Below are 19299 nucleotides of genomic sequence, written 5' to 3' on the forward strand. Positions count from 1 at the left end.
ACTCCATGCCAAAACCTGACAAGCACATCACAGGAAAGAAAATCACGTGCCAATATCCCTCATAAACTTACATGCAAAAGTCCTAAATCAAGTTTCCAAAGTAGAAATTCCTGTGAAAACAGTGATCTGTGAATTAGCCCCAAATTGTGGTCAAACATACTTCTTAGAATCTTTGTGTATCTTTAAAATTCTTATTTAGTAGAGTGGAACAGTACCTCTATACATATTTTAAAGAGTTCTGTTGTTTCTATCAGGCAAACATTTTAATATGTAAATATTAGTAAAATGTGAAAAGTACAGAGCCATTTTATATAAGCCTCAAAAAAAAAACAAGATTCATCAAAGGAGAAAGAATGTGTTTCGTGTTTCCCCCCATCTTTGTTTTTATGTAGTAGTCTCTGCCTGGTTACTGAGAGTATTTACTGGAGCAGATATTTGGATTTGAGACCCTGACATTCATTCATTAAATATATACTTATTGAAAGCCTGCTAAATGCCCAGTGCTGTTCTAGACACTTGTGGAGATAGAGCCAGTTAACAAAAATAAATAAATAAGGTCCTTCCCCCCATGAAGCTTATATTCTAGTGGAGGAAATGGAAAATGAACAAGGAATTAAAGAATGTACTTTCAACTGGAAAAAAAGTGTTAAAAAGAAATAAACATAGGTAGCAGAGAAGTTGAGACTACCTATAGGCATGCCTAAGAGTTACTTCTGGAGGACCTCTTCTGTTGCTCAGATGTGGCCTCACTCTCTCTAAGCCCAACTTTGCAAGTGAAATCACTGCCCAGCCCCCTACATGGGACATGACATCCAGGGGTGAAAGTCCCCCTGGTGATGGGGAGATGACTCCCAGGGATGAATCCAGACCTGGCACCGTGGGATCAACAATTACATCCTGACCAAAAGGGGATAAAGAAGTGTAATTAATAAAGTATCAGTGCCAGAAAGAGTTCAAATAGAGTCGAGAGGCTACTCTGGAGGTTGCTCTTACGCAAACTCTAGGCAGACCTTTCTACCTATCATAACCTGCCAACCCCCAACCAGGACAATTCCAGCCAATCCTAAAGAACACCTAGGACAACATATAAGATTCCACAAGAAAAAAAAAAGATTCCACAAGGGTTCCAGGCACTAGAGTAACTTTCCAAAAACCTACAACCTCCAGATGGGTCCTTGCTCCAGATAAGTTCTGAAACATAGCCTGACTTCTCTGGAAAATCAGATAGTTCCATCTCCCTACCCCATATTAGTGACAGACCCTTCCGATATCAAAAATTTATAATTGTCATAGCCCAAACAACCCCAAAGGGAAGTATGGAAAGATCAAAGGTGATGGTAGAATGATACATAGAAAGAAGATAGGAATTAAATGAATATAAATGCTGAATCATTAAACTGATATCTTTTAGTTTCCAGTATTTTAGAGCAGCTAGAAGTGAAAACCTAAAATTGTGAAATTGTAACCATGTCAAAGTCTGAAATATGTTCTACAATTAATTGTGGTGCTGTGCTTTGAAATTTGTATCTTTTTTGTATATATGTCATTTTCACACACACAAAAAAAGGAAAAACACTTGATTGTGATGATAAAAAAGTATTTAAGCCCTCTAGCCTCCTATCTTCTGGAGCAGCGAGAAGGAAAAATACGAGAGTATCATATGGTAGCCCATGAAAATTCTGGGATCTATCCTGTAACCACTTTTTGAAGAGTGCTTTGAAAACTATTGCTGTTTTATTCCTTTGCTTATATCTTATATTATACAATAAAAAAAGTTAAAAAAAAAAAAAAAAAGAAAGATGGTGATGTGATGGGAGAATAGAAAGCAGTTCCTAAATAGTTTCTCCTATTATTTGTTGCAATTGATATAAACCAATATTATTATAATTACAGTATTAACTAAAACTCCGTAGTTTACATTAGGGTTCACTCTTTGTGTTGTACAATGCTAGGAGATTTGCTCTCTTAACCCCAGATTAAGGAGAATTGCAGGGCGGGAATTTAAAGCAGCACATTCTGAATTTGCTTCTGTACTTCAGAACCTTGAGGAGAACTGTTTCCTTTCTTGCTCATTCCAACATAGCCTTCTGTTTATTCCCTGTGAATATAATTTGTCTTCTCTCAGATTAGGAAAGGGACTAAACACTGCAACTTCATCCTTCATTCACTTCATCCTGCCCCAACCTCCACACCTAAAACTCAGCAAACCCACAATAAAAATTTTCTTTTGGTTTTTAATTGGGGCTGTAGATAGAATTGGAGATCAGTTGGTCAATGCTTTTATTTTATTAGATTCAAGATGATACAACCGCTCCCCCCTTATGTGGGACATGATTCCCAGGGGTGTAAATCCCCCTGGCAACGTGGGACATGACTCTTGGAGTTGAACTGAGACCTGGTATCATGGGATTGAGAAAGCCTTCTTAACCAAAAGTGGGGAGAGAGAAATGAGATGAAATAAAGTTTCAGTGGCTGAGAGATTTCAGAGTCAAGAGATTATCCTGGAGGTTATTCTTCTGCACTATATAGATACCCCCTTTTAGTTTTTTGTATGTTAGAATGGCTAGAGGGAGGTATCTGAAACTGTTGAACTGTATTCCAGTAGCCTTGATCCTTGAAGAAGATTGTGTAACTATATAGCTTTTACGATGTGACCATGTGATTGTGAAAACCTTGTATCTGATGTTCCTTTTATCGAGGGTATGGACAGATGAGTAAAAAGAAAAATAAGGATAAAAGGTAAATAAAAAATGGGGTGGGGATAAAGGGTAAAAAATTGGGTAGATTGAAATTTGGGTGGTCAATGAGAGGAAGGGGTAAGGGGTATAGTATGCATGAGATTTTCTTTTATCTTTTTATTTCTTTTTCTGAAGTGATGCAAATGTTGCAAAAATTATCACGGTAATGAATACACAACTATGTGGTGATATGAGCTATTAATTGTATGATACGGTTGGTCTGTATGTGTGTGAAGATTTGCCAATAATTTTTTTTTTTAATTGAAGGAAGAACTAAAAAAAAAAGATCCTACAACTCGTTAGTGCTAGTACACAGACTTCCTGATTCTGGGTGCAGAATACTTTATCTATCAGATTGCCCACTTGATATTAGTAAATAAGAGTATAGTCAAAGCACATTTAATAAGTCACACAGAAATTGCATGGGGTCCCATGATTTTTTTTTTAATTGTTTTTGTTCTTATTTTTCATTCTATTTCCAGTCACTTATTAAAAGCTAAGTGTGCTATTTAAAATTGCAGTGACACTGGTATTACTGTCTGTTTGAACTGAGAAGAAAACAGAGTAGAAACAATACAAGTCTTCATGAAATAAAACTTTTTTTATTAATTCAAAAAATTAACAAAAAACAATAAGATATCATTCCATTCTACATATACAATCAGTAATAATATCATCACATAGTTGCAAATTCATCATTTCTTAGAACATTTGCATTGATTTAGAAAAAGAAATAAAAAGACAACAGAGACAGAAATAAAACGATACAGAGAAAAAAAAAGATTGTACATACCATATCCCTTACCCCTCGCTTTCATTTACCACTAGCTTTTCAAACTAAATTTATTTTAACATTCGTTCCCCCTATTATTTATTTTTATTCCATATTTTCTACTCTTCTGTTGATACAGTAGCTAAAAGGAGCATCAGACACAAGGTTTTCACATTCACAGAGTCTCATTGTGAAAGCTATATCATTGTTCAATCATCATCAAGAAACATGGCTATTGGAACATGGCTCTACATTTTCAGGCAGTTCCCTCCAGTCTCTCCACTACATCTTGAACAACAAGGTGATATCTACTTAATGCATAAGAATAACCTCCAGGATAACCTCTCGACTCTGTTTGGAATCTCTCAGTCATTGACACTTAGTCTCATTTCACTCTTCCCCCTTTGGTCAAGAAGGTTCTCTCAATCCCTTGATGTTAATTCAAGCTCATTCTAGGGTTTTTCTCAGTCCCTCGATGCTGAGTCTCAGCTCATTCCAGGATCTCTGTCCCACGTTGCCAGGAGGGTCCACACCCCTGGGAGTCATATCCCATGCAGAGAGGGGGAGGGTGGTGAGACTGCTCGTCATGTTGGCTGGAGAGAGAGGCCACATCTGAGCAACAAAAGAGGCTCTCTTGGGGGTGACTCTTAGGCCTAAATTTTAAGTAGACTTGACCTATCCTTTGCGGGGTTAAGTCTCATATGAACAAACCCCAACACTGGGGACTCAGCGTATAGCTTTGGTTGTCCACACTGCTTGTGAGAATATCAAGAATTCAACTTGGGGAAGTTGAATTTCTCCCCACTCTCACAATTCCCCAAAGGGGGCTTGCAAATACTTTTCCAGTCACTGATCAAATCACTCTGGGATTCATCAGGGCATCACTCTGGACAAACCAACAAAATCTCATGTCCTACCTGAGATTCCAAGTACTTATGACATTCAATCACACTATCTACATGAGTTATATTAGGAAATGCTCTAGTCAAAATATAAATTTGGTAACAAATAAACATTTTTTGCTTTAGTCTCACACATAAGGTGACATTTTAAAGTATTAATTATCATCTATTTTCAGCACCCTGCAATAGTGACATTCCTTTGTTCTTCCTCATGCAAAAACATTTTTAAAATTTGTACATTGTACATTTCACTATTATACACTCTAGGCATTCCTAGATTATACCATCTCCATTTTTAACATCTATCTTTCTTTCTGATTTCATTTATGTCCCCAGCCCTCCTCTCTCTATCATTATCACATGCAGCTTCATTCAGTGTTTTAACATAATTACATTACAGTTAGGTAGTATTGTGCTGTCCATTTCTGAGTTTTTGTATCCAGTACTGTTGCACAGTCTGTATCCCTTCAGCTCCAATTACCCAATATCTTACCCTATTTCTATCTCCTGATGGTCTCTGTTACCAACGACATATTCCAAGTTTATTCACTAATGTCAGTTCATATCAGTGAGACCATACAGTATTTGTCCTTTTGTTTCTGGCTAATTACACTCAGCACAATGTCCTTAAAGTCCATTCATGTTGTTACATACTTCATAACTTTATTCTGTCTTACAGCTGCATAATATTCCATCTTATGTAAATGTCACAGTTTGTTTAGTCAACTGTCTGTTGATGGACATTTTGGCTGTTTCCATCTCTTGGTAATTGTTAATAATGCTGCTATAAACATTGGTGAGTAAATGTCCATTTGTGTCCTTGGCCTCGTGTCCTTTGAGTAGAGACAGCATACAGATGGGTCCTGTTTTTTAATCCATTCTGCCAGACTATGTCTTTTGATTGGAGAGATTAATCCATTAACATTCAGTGTTATTACTGCATGGGTAGTCCTTTCTTCTACTATTTTGCCTTCTGGATTTTATATGTCATATCTAATTTTCCTTCTTCTTACCTTTACTTATAGTCTTCCTTTCTACACTCTTCTCTGCACCTCTCTCTTCTGTTTTCTAATCTGTCTCTAGTGTTCCCTTTAGTATTTCTTGAAGAGCTGGTCTCTTGGTCACAAATTCTCTCTGTGATTTTTTGTCTGAAAATGTTTTAATTTCTCCCTCATTTTTGAAGGACAGTTTTGCTGGATATAGAATTCTTGGTTGGCAGTTTTTCTCTTTAATAATTTAAATATATTATCCCACTGTCTTCTCACCTCCATGGTTTCTGCTGAGAGATCTGCGCATAGTCTTATTGGGCTTCCCTTGTATGTGATGTGTAGGAGCCAAAGGTTTAAAGCAAGACCTACAGAATTTGTTGCAAGCAGCTGGCCTCAGGATGGCAAGAGTAAACTGTGGACATTGTTATGTAGAGCAGTCTGGGAGAAAGAGAATATTTACCCCAAATGGTTATTTTAAATATGAAGAACACTGTAAGATAAGAACTTTGCTCCCTCAGGAAATGCCTGCATATCTATTGACATCTTGTGGTATATAACTAGGATCTGGTTGAGAATAAAGTTGTCTGATGTCTGATGTCTGATGTAGAGTTAAACTTCAGACCCCCTGAACCCATTTGTGTCTGTCTTTCTTTTCTTCCTTTTTCTCTCTCCTTCTCATCATTCCTTAATATCCTTCGAGCTCTGTTTCAACAGAAAGCAACAGTGATGGATTGCTTTTCTCTTGCTGCTTTCAAGATCCTCTCTTTCTCTTTAACCTCTGACATTCTGATTATTAAATGTCTTGGGGTATGTCTATTTGGATCTATTCTCTTTGGGGTACGCTGCACTTCTTGGATCTGTAATTTTAAGTCTTTCATAAGAGTTGGGAAATTTTCATTGATAATTTCCTCCATTAGTTTTTCTCCTCCTTTTCCCTTCTCTTCTCCTTCTGGGACACCCACAACACGTATATTTATGCGCTTCATATTGTCTTTCAATTCCCTGAGTCCCTGCTCATATTTTTCCTTTTTTTTTCCTTTAGTTTCTGTTTCTTGTCGGATTTCAGATGTTCCGTCCTCCAGTTCAGGAATCCTATGGCCTGTCTCTCGAAATCTACCATTTCCATTGTTTTTTTTTAATCTCTTCTACTGTGTCTTTCATTCCCATATTCTGTGATTTGTTTGTTCAGATTTTCAGTTTCTTCTTTTTGTTCTTTCCTTGCCTTCTTTATATCCTCCCTCAATTCATTGATTTGGTTTTTGATGAGGTTTTCCATGTCTGTTCGTATGTTCTGAATTAATTGTTTCAGCTCTTGTATATCATTTGAATTGTTGGTTTGTTCCTTTGACTGGGCCATATCTTCAATTTTCCTAGTGTGATTTGTTATTTTTGCTGGCGTCTAGGCATTTAATTACCTTAATTAGTTTATTCTGGAGATTGCTTTCACTTCTTTTATCTAGGGTTTTCTTGCTGGATGAATTTGTTGTCTATCTGTTCTTTGACATTCCATTCAGCTTTATTTGGATCTTTAGCTTAAGTTTTGTTTAACAGAGGAGAGTTTTTCAGTTCTTGTTTTCTTGTTTCTTGCCCTGCTTGTGTGGTGCCTTCCCCCACACACACACTTAGGAGGGTCTACTTAGATATTATATACCCCAGCCAGATTTTCCCAGACCAAACTGGCCTCCTATCAGGAGGAAACAGTCACCTGCATCAGTTTTCCCTGAGGGTGAGACCCAGCAGGTTGAAAGACTTTCCTGTGAAGTCTCTGGACTCTGTTTTTCTTATCCTGCCCTGTGTGCGGCGCCTGTCTGACTTCAGGTCCCACCAGCATAAGATGATGCGGTTCCTTTAACTTTGGCACACTCTCCCTGCTGGGGGTGTGGTGGAGACAGAGGAGAGGTTGTAGGCTGGTTTTTTTTTGTTTTTGTTTTCATGGGCAGGCACCAGGAATCCAACCCGGGTCCTCGGGCATGGCAAGCAAGCACTCTTACCTGCTGAGCCACCGTGGCCCGCCCTGTAGGCTGGTTTTAATGGCTTCAAATTACCAAGCCCTGGTGTCTGAATTCCTTGATGGAGGGATTCCACCTGAGTTGGGCTTCACCCCTCCCCTGGGGAAGGCACAGGCTCCAGACAAGCCCCCAAAAGAGCTCACTTCTGCCTATGCCTGGGGCAGTTGCAGCCTGAAAAGTCCTGCTGCTGTATCCAGAGGCAGTCAAGCCTTTGTAGATATGCAGCCACAAAAACCTCTGTTTCCTTCTTTTTTTTTTCCCCCTTTTTCCGTCAGTCCTGCCCCCTTGGCGCCAGGGCAAAAATGAGCAACCTCCGCTTTGATCAGGTTCACCTAATCTGGGGGCCTATTTTTAGTAGTCAGAATTTGTTAATTAGTTCCACAATTGGCGTTTGATTGTGCCCAGTCCCTGCTGCTGGTAAAGTCCTTTCCTTTCCCCTCTGGGAAGCGGCCTGTGGGGGAGGGGCACTGGCCGCTGCATCTTGGGAACTCACGGTTGTGGGGGTGCTCGTAGCTGGTCCAGCTGGTCCAGACTGGGGTACGTTGTGTGTCTGGTCACTGATGTGGCCCCAGGAGCTGTTCTGTACTGTTTCTGGTTATTTAGTAGTTGTTCTGGAGGACGAACTAAAATGCACACGTTATTAAGCCGCCATCTTGACCTGGACTGTTTCAAAATAAAACATTTTTAATGAAAGAGGAAAATGATTTTTTTTTCACTTAGAAGACTTGCTGTTCTAGTTTGCTAGCTGCCGGAATGCAATATACCAGAAACGGAATGGCTTTTAACAAGGGGAATTTAATGAGTTGCTAGTTTACAGTTCTACGGCTGAGAAAATGTCCCAATTAAAACAAGTCTATAAAAATGTCCAATCAAAGGCATCCAGGGAAAGGTACCTTGGTTCAAGAAGACTGATGAAGTTCAGGGTTTCTTTCTCATCTGAAAAGGCACATGGCGAACACAGTCACAGTTTCTTTCTCGGCTAGAACGACACATGGCGAATACGGTGTCATCTGCTGGCTTTCTCTCCTGGCTTCTGGTTTCATGAAGCTCCCCGGGAGGCGTCTTCCTTCTTCATCTCCAAAGGTCGCTGGCTGGTGGACTCTCTGCTTCGTAGTGTTGCTCTCTCTAAATCTCTCATTCTCCAAAATGTTTCCTCTTTTATAGGACTCCAATAAACCAATCAAGACCCACCCAAATGGGTGGAGACATGTCATCCCCTAATCCAGTTTAACAACCATTCTTGATTAAATCACATCATCTGGGGAGATGATCCAATCACAGTTTCAAACATACATATTGAACACAGAGACCATTCTACCTTTATGAAATGGGATTTTGGTTAAAACATGGATTTTCTAGGGGACATACTTCCTTTCAAACCAGCACACTTGCCTATCACTTTGACACCTATTTTGGTTCCTAAGAGTGCTGTTTGGTGGCTTAAATATCAACACAGCAAAGAGACTGCAAACTCTGGACTGTTTCACGGTCTAGCTCTAATATTCTGGAAAGAGAGAGACAGAGAGAATTAATGAAAGAAAAGTAGCAGTAGCACAGAAATACTGGTGAAGCCAAGTATAAAGAAATGGTGGGAAAGAAGGTAACACCAGAGACCGATTTGTACTGTTTAGTCTACTGATCAAAACCCAGTAATTGTGCTCTTGTATTAAATACAAGGAGCAAAGGAACTGTGGAGCTAGTGTCTCTGTCTCTCTGTCTCTCTCTCTCCAGAATGTTAGAGCTAGGCCACGGAACAGTCCAGAGTTTGCCAGGTGAGGGCTGGCATAGTCAGTTGTGTCCTTCGCAAAAACAAACGTGATTGATTATTTGGGTTGATCGTAAAGTTTTGGTAATGGATGGTGGTGATGGTAGCACAACATTGTGATCGTAATTAAAAGCCCTAAATTGTATATTTGAGTGTGGTTAAAAGGGGAAATTTGGGGTTGTATAAATGTTACTAGAATGAAATTTTTTTAATGGGACTGTACAACACAAACTATGAACTCTATTGTAAATGACAGACTATGGTTAATAGTACAATTATAAAAATGTTCTTTCATGAATTGTAGCAAATGTACCACACTGATGCAGGCTGTGGATAATAGGGTGGTATATGGGTGGCATTTGGGAACTCTTTTTTCTGTTAATAAATATCTGATTTTTCCCAGTTTTGTTTTTTTTCTTTTTTTTATTATTGTGAATAAAGTGCTACCAGTATCTACTTGGTAGAGGCCTGAAATGTTGATAAATATCCTATAGGACAGTCCCCTACATCAAAGAAATATCCTGCCCAAAATATCAGTGATCCCAAAGTTGAGAAACTTTGGTCTTATGTAAACCTAAGAAGACAAATAGGATTCCGAAAGATCAATTATATTAGTGTTTTAAGCAATGACTCTAATGGTGACAACATGTTGAGGGCATAGAAATAAGACCTTCTGCAAAATTAATCATTCCCTTCTCTTTGCTACCTTAAACATTTTGTTTATAATTATTACATATTTGGAAAAATGTTTATAATGTAAAATGTACTATAGTTATGTATTTCTTCCAGTAAGTTGTGAGCAGTCATAACTATTTATTCCTGGTGCCTTTGTCCTCAGTAGGTATATTTTTTTAGGGCAGTTTTAGGTTTACAGTAAAATCATGCAGAAAATACAGAGTTTGCTTATACTCTCCCCCCCCACACACAGACAGTTTTCCCTATTATTAACATTATGCATTAGCGTAGTACATTTGTTACAATTGAGGAACCAATATTATTATAATTATCATAGTTTACATTAAAGTTCACTCTTTGTGTTGTACAGTTTTATCAGTTGAATGGTGTATTTTTTATTGTAATGTGGTAACATATATACAATATAAAATTTCCCATTGTAACCACTTTCAAGTATAGTACACAATTCAGTGGTGTTAATTACATTCACGATGTTTTGCTGCCATCAACACCATTTGTAACACCAAACTTTTCCATCACCCCAAACAGAAATGCTGTAGATTTTGTTGATTGTATATCAGATAAGAAAAGTGATTATGAATTAGAATTACTCAAAAGTACTGATTAGAAGAAATTCACATGCACCCCCCAAAAAACTGTAATTATGGTAAATGGTGGGTTGACAAATAGAATCCAAAAGGTAAAAGAGTAGGAATTAGAAAGTTGTTTTATATCCCTTAGCGCCTGACAGTATTTACTTCTGCCTTCCTTTGAACCAAGCAAGACTAACACATCGCTTTCACCCTTAGCTCAAGGACAAAAGCCATATGATGTGTCTTTGTTTCCTTCTGTATCGCCAGCACTTACCACAGTGCTTGGCGCGTAGATAGAATTCTTAATCTTAGGAAGTAGTCATAACCCACATTTTCATGATTATAATCGTTTTTTAGGGGCCTACTGTGTGCCAGGCACTGAGCTAATCATATCACATATATTACCTCATATTAATTCTCACCACAATCCTATGGGTAAGTATTATGAATCTGTAGTATGGATAACAGTAATAGTCCGTGTTTATTGATTACTCACTCAATGGCATTGTTCCAAATACTTTACATGAATTAATTTATTTAATTCTCTCAACAAAACTATAAGGTAGGTACTATCATTACCCTCATTTTAAAGAGGAAACTGAGGTACAGAGAGGTTAAGAAACTCATCTAAAGTTACCTAGTGGAAAGTAACAGAACTTTGAACCCAGACGATCTGGCACCAGAGTTCACACAATTAACCCTTTCGCTACACTGCACTCCTCAGACAAGCCTAGGTAACTAAGTAACTTGTGTAAAGTAGCAGCTAATAAAGAGTGAAACTGGTATTTAAGCCAGGACTTTGCAATTCTAAAGCCCCTATTCTTCCCCTCAGTCTAATTACTCACCCCCAAGATAGAAATAGTCTACATTTCCTTTGTGGCAAGCTTAAGATTTTTCTCTCGAAGGGTATCATTTTTTGTAAAATCAACCTAGATCACCTGCCTCTTCTTCAAAGGGGTAAAACCTAGCGCTTAACTACAGAACACAAAGCAACATGCATATTTTCTACTGTATGCCCTGTTTCCTCTGCTATATTAAAATAGTTATGGGAGTAAAAAAAAAGAAGCCTCTTGACACTAACACCCTACTGAACACAAAGACCCATTAAGTTCCTGATAAATATGTTAAATAATCACGGAGAGGTTCATTTCATTAAAGGAAAGATCAGGATATAATTTAACAACTGTCATTGAAAGTAAAAAGCTACAAAGACAATCGCTGTGAGTTGGGTTCCACAGGAACCAGACTCTGAGATGGAGAATAGCATGGAAGAAATATAGAGAGTGGACTTAGGTTCAACACCTGTGCAGGATCACAAGGAAGCAGGATTGAGCAGAGGAATAAATTGAACTGGAACATAATCACAATCTCAAGACCTCAGCTGACCACTAAGGGAGTGCTGAAGCTAGAAGGGGCTTTCAGAGTGAGGCTCCTCAAGGCAGTGGCAGGGGCTGCAATTCATTCCACTGACCTTTTATGAGGTCTTTATCCCAGGTGAGGGGTGAACCCAAGCCTTTATACCTCTACACTTGAGTTCAAGTCTTTGGCTATGAGATGTCTGGGAAAGGGAACATGACCTTGGGTGAAGTGGCTCCTCATATAACAGCTCAGCTGTGAGCCAACGGTCCCAGTAGCTAGGAGAGGAAATTCTCCAGACCTTGAGGGGACTCTGAGTGATACAACGCAGAAGTCATAACTGTTCGCCCTTTATGACACTCAGATCCTTTTGATTCATAAAAATTCTGAGAGTAGCTCCTTCAGGACTTCGGTGGGACAGCTCTGTGCCTGAGGAAAACTTTAAAAAAAGGTCAGTGGAATGTACTTTACCCCCTGCCACTACCCTGGTATCAAGGCTACAACTGACATAAAATGGCCAAGTCGTTTTATCCACCTAGTTGTTCAGTGCCTCTTAAGTGGTGGATTTACTGATGGGTGTTAACATTTGCTGCAAAGATCTTCACACTTGTACCCTCTCCATTGATCCATTAGCATGCCCCCACCCAACTTCCTAGTCCCCAATTCTTTGTTTTAGTCATCTAAGAAGTTTTTCCCACCACCAATCTCTAATACAGTAAAGTCTAATGTATTTGACATAGAGCTCTTTCCTGTTCTGTGTTCCATCCAAAGTTGGCAGCTTTTAGTGTCATCCAGTAAATGGGACAGAGTAGTATTCCCAAGTATATTAGTTAGGGTTCTCTAGAGAAACAGAATCAACAGGGAACACTTGCAAATATAAAATTTATGAAAGTGACTCACGTGACCGTAGGAACGCAGAGTCCAAAATCCACAGGGCAGGCTGCGAAGCTGATGACTCCAATGGATGGCCTGAATGAACTCCACAGGAGAGGCTCACCAGCCAAAGCAGGAATGGAACCTGTCTCCTCTGAGTCCTCCTTAAAAGGCTTCCCATGATTGCATTTAGCATCACTAATTGCAGAAGACACTCCCCTTTGGGTGATTACAAATGGAATCAGCTGTGGATGTAGCTGATGTGATCATGACCTAATCCTATGAAATGTCCTCATTGCAACAGACAGGCCAGCGCTTGCCCAATCAGATGAACAGGTACCACAACTTGGCCAAGTTGACACCTGTCCCTAACCATGACACCAAGTATAAAAGATACTGCATCCATGCCCAAACAGGCATGCAGGTATTGTGCTCCCTTCTTCAGAGTGGGAAGTCTGAGCTCCTATAATTTGTCCTACTGTGCTCAAAACTCCCTAACCTCGAAAAATTCAGCTGATGTAGTGAGTCCCTGAATCCTTGTAGGATTTCTTTCTCACGCTCTGGAACATTTACCTTACCAAGGCCTCCAACACACTTGCTAGTTCTTCCTCATCTAGTCCAATTAGTGTGCTGTTCTATAAGGTGTCCAGTTGGTCCAGGTCTCTTCAGACTATATTATGACAGAGGATCAGAGAGTTAACATATCCCTAGGAATAGACTGTAAGTGTAGACTGTTGTCTGCTCCAAGAGAATATAAGCTGTTTCTAATCCTTCTTTTTGATAGTAGTGGAAAAGAGCATTTACCCAATCAATGGCTGTCTACTATGTACTTGGAACTGTATAGCTCTGCTCTAGCAAAAGTAATATAACTGGCATAGCTGCTGCTAATGGTTGAATTTATAATAGTCTACCATCATCCTCTGGGATCCATCAGGCTTTTGTAAGGCCCAGACTGCTGAATTAAGTGGCGATGTTGGGGTCCAGCATCCCTACATTCTTTAGGTCTTTAACTGTGTTACTAATCCCTAACATCCCCCCCCCCAGGATGAAATAGTTTTTTATTTACTATATTGGCAGTGGGGGTGGGGAGCATCTTCAGAAGCTTCTGCTTGATTTCTCCACTACAGTAGCTCCTACCACATAGGTCACAAAGCCAAAGTGGATTTTCTGCTAACTATTACCTGTGTCCATTCTAATTATACATTTGGGGATTGGAAAAATTACTCCTGTGAGCCAGACAGATCTGGGCCAAGATTCCACTTATTACCTGGCCACCATACACCCCCACTAACATCCTGCATAACTAACACTAGTCATCTGGTAGATTTTGTGGGCTTATGTGGTCTATTCACTATAGCAAGCCCACTTCCTTAAACTTCCCTTCTTCTGATGCCTACCATGGCAGTTCCAGCATTTCTGATTTCTTTAAGAGGTATGTGTATGAAGATGCAGCTAAGTGAATGAATCTTAAGGGCTATATGTTGAATGAAATGGCAGAAACAAAAAGACTAATATCATCATCATATTGACTAACTATAATATAAAACTTGGTGAATTGAAGTCAAGAGCATGAGTTATCAGGTTAGGGGCCTATTGTAAAGGTTCCTAGATTGTAAGCTCTTATAACAGTCACATATATTCAGGAGTTGTAACTGTTATTTCTCAATTCTGAGATACTGAGCTGTTTGTTTATAACCTGGTCATTCCCAGGAACTTTGAGTATTTATATGACACCTGAGACCCAGAGTCAGAGCTCCAAAGCTATGAAAGTCAGCTCTACCCCAAACAGGAACTGGGATCAGACTTCAACTAGAGATATGAATGAAGCTAGTCTGGATAAGACTAAGGTAGATCAGAATACAGGGTAATGAATATTGTCTATATTTTAAAACTTCAATTTCTGTGTGAGACCAAAGGGAGAGATGTTTATTTGGTGCAAAATTTATATTTTGGGTAGCACATTACCAACTTTAACCTGTATGGTCAGTTTAGTTGAACACCGTAAGTATGTGGACTCTTGAATAGGGCATGAGATCTTGTTGGTTTGTCCAGGTTAGTGTGATGCCCTAATATATCCCAGAGTAATTTGGGCAGTGAATAAAGAAGTTAATTTGGAAAGTCACCTTGGTGGACTGGAGAGAAAGGAGGAAATATTCAACTTCCCCAAGTGGAGAATTCCTCATATTCTCACAAACAGTAGAGACAATCAAATCAATAACTGAGCCCTCAATTTTGAGGCTCGCCCCTAAGAAACTATTCCTGCAAAGGATAGGTTAATCTTACTTATAAACATGCGTAAGAGTCACCCCCAGAGAATCCCTTTTTTGCTCAGATGTTGCCTTCTCTCTAAGCCAATGCAGCAGGTGAATTCACTGCCCTCCCTGCTACATGGGACATGATTCCCTGGGGTGTAAATTTCCCTGACAATGTGTGACAGAACTCCTGGTGTGAACTGGGACCTGGCATCATCAGATTGAAAAAGGCTTCTTGACCAAAAGGGGGAAGAGAGAAATGAGACAAAAATAGTTTCAGTGGCTGAGAGATTTCAAACAGTCGAGTATCCTGGAGGTTATTCTTATGCATTACATAGATATCCCTTTTTAGTTTATGGTGTACTGGAGTGGCTGGAGGGAAGTACCTGAAACTGCTGAGCCGTGTTCCAGAAGCCTTCATTCTTGAAGACGATTGTATAACTGTATAGGTTTTTTGTTTGTTTGTTTCTGGACATGTTTTGACCCAAGCTAAGGGGCTGGAAAAAGAAATTGAACAGTACCAAGTATGTATGGAAAGTGATAGCATTGATGAAGCGTTTGACATTTCAGCCTTTAATCCTACCTAGTTGGTACTTTTCTGTGGGTTTCTCAACATTGAGTCCAAACCTTATGAAGCAACTTTTACAAAGCCTAGGTTGTCCAGTAACCTAAGTATGGCATAGGTCCAATAGTCCGGATATAGAAACCATGTAAATTATGGTAAAATCAAATCAAGGACCAGGTGCCAAGATTTCCCCTCGTGTTCCACAGTTGGAAGAATAAGTACTTGAACCTTAGGTAGTTTTCCGCTTCTTGACAGATGGCTGCTCAAATACATCTCATACCCCAGCTGCCTTCTGTAAAGAACTTAGTGTTCTGGGCATTCTCTTGACCCCACTGAGTCGGAGGAAGTGGCGTCTTGATCCACCATGGCAGTTCCAGCTGTGTATTTGGGACAGCCAGAGCGTCTGAAGTTCTTGACCTGCATGACTTTGGGAAAAATGGTTTTGTTGAAATGATCCTCCAGGGTTGGTGCACTAAAATCTCTTTTACATACTTATTCATCATTATCCATGAAGAAAGCACCCCAGTGATAATACTTCTGTAAGAATTTATATTTGCCCTTAACAGCTTTGTTGGTAATGACTTTGCCATTTGTACGAAGCTCAGCTCGCCTTTCTTTATCAGTCAGTTTTCTCATGAGTTCAATTTCTACTTCTTCCGTCTCCAGCACTTCTCAATCTTCTCTATCCCTCTTAATTCTCTTTAGCTCCTGAACTTTCCATGCCTCATATTCCTCATCATTTTCATCATCAGTATTGAGTGTATCCAGTGCAGCTAAGGACCACTTGTTCTCTTCCAGCTCTTTCTTGGTCTCCTCTTCTACAAGGTCGAGTGTGTGCTTGTGCCTCTTTTCCATGTGTTTTGCCTCCTGCTCCAGCTCCTGTTTTAATGCTTCAGCCTCATGTTCTTGAACTGTCACTTGGTTCTTCTTTCAAATGAAGACTGGCTTTAGGCGAGGTTCCAGGTCATTCTCACTGTCTGTATATTCTCCATACTCAGACTCTGATTCTGACTCCTTCCCAGAATGCCCCTCATCCTCCACCTCCATGACTTCCATCTCTTCATTTTTCCTCTCTTGTGCTCGCTGACGCATCATGCCACGGTGCCACCTTATTTCTTCATCATCAATTTCTTCCTCTTCTTCATTGCTATCTTCTCGCTCCACGTGCCAAGTATCTCCTTCTACCTCTGAGTCACTTTCAGGTGGGTTTCAGGTTCCACAGTTTTCCTACACCGAGCCAATCTCTCTTCTACATCTTCACTAATATAGTTTGGCAAATGTTGCAGATGGTGGTCGTTAGATGAATCTTCCTCCTGTTCCTCAGGCTCTGCTTCTTGTTCTTTGGCTTTCTTAATGAACTGAAATTCTTCATCCTCCTCATCTGAGGACTCCATAGGGGCATAGTCTGGCCGCTTTCCTAATGTAATATTTCACCTTTACTTTCTCCACGGAAATCTTCCCTTTCTCATTGCGAACTGGAATGGCTCCAGCTGTAGACTGAATGGGCGGTTATTTCATGAGTGTGCTTGGGACCTACATGTTGATGGTAGCGGTGGTGACTCCCAAAACCTAAAATCATATAACTGCATAGCTTTTACAATGTGACTGTGATGGTGAAAAAACCTTGTGTCTGATGCTCCTTTTATCTAGGATGTGGGCAGATGAGTAAAAACAATATGAATAAAAAATAAATAATAGGGGGATAAAGGGTAAAATTAATTGGGTGGCTGGAAATACTAGTGGTCAGTGAGAGGGAAGGTAAGAGGAATGGGAGGGGTGAGGTTTTTTCTTTTTTTTTTTGTTTTCTGGAGTGATGCAAATGTTCTAAAAATGATCATGGTGATGAATACACAACTACCTGATGTTATTGTGAGCCACTGATTGGACACCATGTATGGAATATATGTGTGTGAAGATTTGTCAATTAAAAAAAAAAGAAAGAAAGAAAGAAAAAGAGGTATATGTCAGTTAGGTTCTACAGAACCATCAATGGTTATTACTTTTCTCCTTACCAGGCCCAGCCCTTCCCTGTTGGTTTACATTGTAACTTAACTCTAGGTTATTGACCTCGTGGTCATTAGGGGAGGTAGGGATATATATTGAGGGAAGGGCAAATGTTGTCTTGCAGGGCAGAGACCTCTTAATCATTGTCAAGCAAGAGGAATGCATTAGTTCTTAAGGAGCAGTTAACCTCTGTAATTCTCTTCTATACACTCAGAGGATTCAGGGGAATCTGGACGAGTAAATATTTGAATGTATCCTTATCTCTCAGGAGGAGTCTTTTCCAATTAGGGCCATTCTTTTCCAATCAGGGCTCTGACCTTACATAGCATACTTGACTAGGTCGATAAGTTAACATTCTTGGACCTGTGCTATTTCTAATGATTAAGTTCTGGGTTTAGCCCTCATCTTTCTCTGCCCTTTCACTGCAAGAGAAGAGTTTAAGATGTTGCCAAGGAAGCACATTGGTTTTCACATCTAGCTTTAATTAATCATATTCGGCCTTTCATGGTCTCTTTCAAAAGCATTAATTGCCTCCAGCAATAACTAGCCAATTCCATTGTCTTTATAATTACTACTTGCCCATATTTCTCAACTGCCTGATACACTGCATCCTAATGCACTTCCTTCCATTGGTATATGATTCCAGTTTCCCCTGGCACTGAAAGTTTTAACAACTTCAGTGTTATCTTTTATCTGTACTTCAGCTATGTCCAGGGATGGGGTTCTCTTTGCCAGCCAGGCAACAGTTAATCTAGCTCCAAAATCTCATCTAAGCATCTGCTTTCTACCCCTCCTGGCACCAATTGTCTAGATTGGATTCTTCAGGAAGCAACAGCGTGCAGAAAGTTTCTAAGTGAGTGCTCAAAGTATAAACACTTGGGAGGGGAATGGAACAAAGCAAGGCCAGGCAAGGGAAGAATAAGTCATCTCAAAAAAAGACTCAACGGGGATTGAGAAAAACCCTAGAATGAGCCAAGATTCAGCATCAAGGAATTGAGAAAACCTTCTCGACCAAAAGGGGGAAGAAGGAAATGAGACCAAGTGTCAATGGCTGAGAGATTCCAAACAGAGTCGAGAGGTCATCCTGGAGGTTATTCTTATGCATTAAGTAGATATCACCTTGTTATTCAAGATGTAATGGAGAGGCTGGAGGGAAGTACCTGAAAATGTAGAGCTGTGTTCCAGCAGCCATGTTTCTTGATGATGATTGTGCAATGATATAATTTTCACAATGTGACTGTGTGATTGTGAAAACCTTGTGTCTGATGCTCCTTTTATCTACCTTGTCAACAGATGGGTAGAACATATGGAATAAAAATAAATAATAGGGGGAACAAATGTTAAAATAAATTTAGTTTGAAATGCTAGTGATCAATGAAAGGGAGGGGTAAGGGGTATGCTATGTATAATTTTTTTTTCTGTTTTTGTTTTATTTCTTTTTCTGTTATCTTTTTAATTTCTTTTTCTGAATTGATGCAAATGTTCTAAGAAATGATGATGATGATGAATATGCAACTATGTGATGGTCTTGTGAATTCCTGATTATACATGTAGAATGGAATGATCATATGTTAAGAATGTTTGTGTTTCTTTCTTGTCATATTTTCTTTAAAAATTTAAAAATTAAAAAAAAAAAAAAAGACTCAGCTTGACCCCTCGGAGCTTAGAATCTCAGAATGGCTAGATGTGGTAGCCATTCTGAGTTGCCCCGAGTTCTGGTGAGGGGGGTGGGGCTTTATCTGCCTACATCAACTAGACGTCAGATGTGGGCTTCCCTGGAAAAGGGGGTGACCTTGGACAAGGTGG

General features: G+C 39.5%; 1 pseudogene; it reads right to left on the minus strand.

Annotated features, from left to right (window-relative positions):
- Window positions 1-15718: 15718 nt before the first annotated feature.
- On the minus strand, window positions 15719-17028 carry LOC143653072 (microfibrillar-associated protein 1 pseudogene; annotated as a pseudogene).
- Window positions 17029-19299: the final 2271 nt, after the last annotated feature.

Source organism: Tamandua tetradactyla, chromosome 13, assembly GCF_023851605.1.
Source record: "Tamandua tetradactyla isolate mTamTet1 chromosome 13, mTamTet1.pri, whole genome shotgun sequence".
Lineage (NCBI taxonomy): Eukaryota > Metazoa > Chordata > Mammalia > Pilosa > Myrmecophagidae > Tamandua > Tamandua tetradactyla.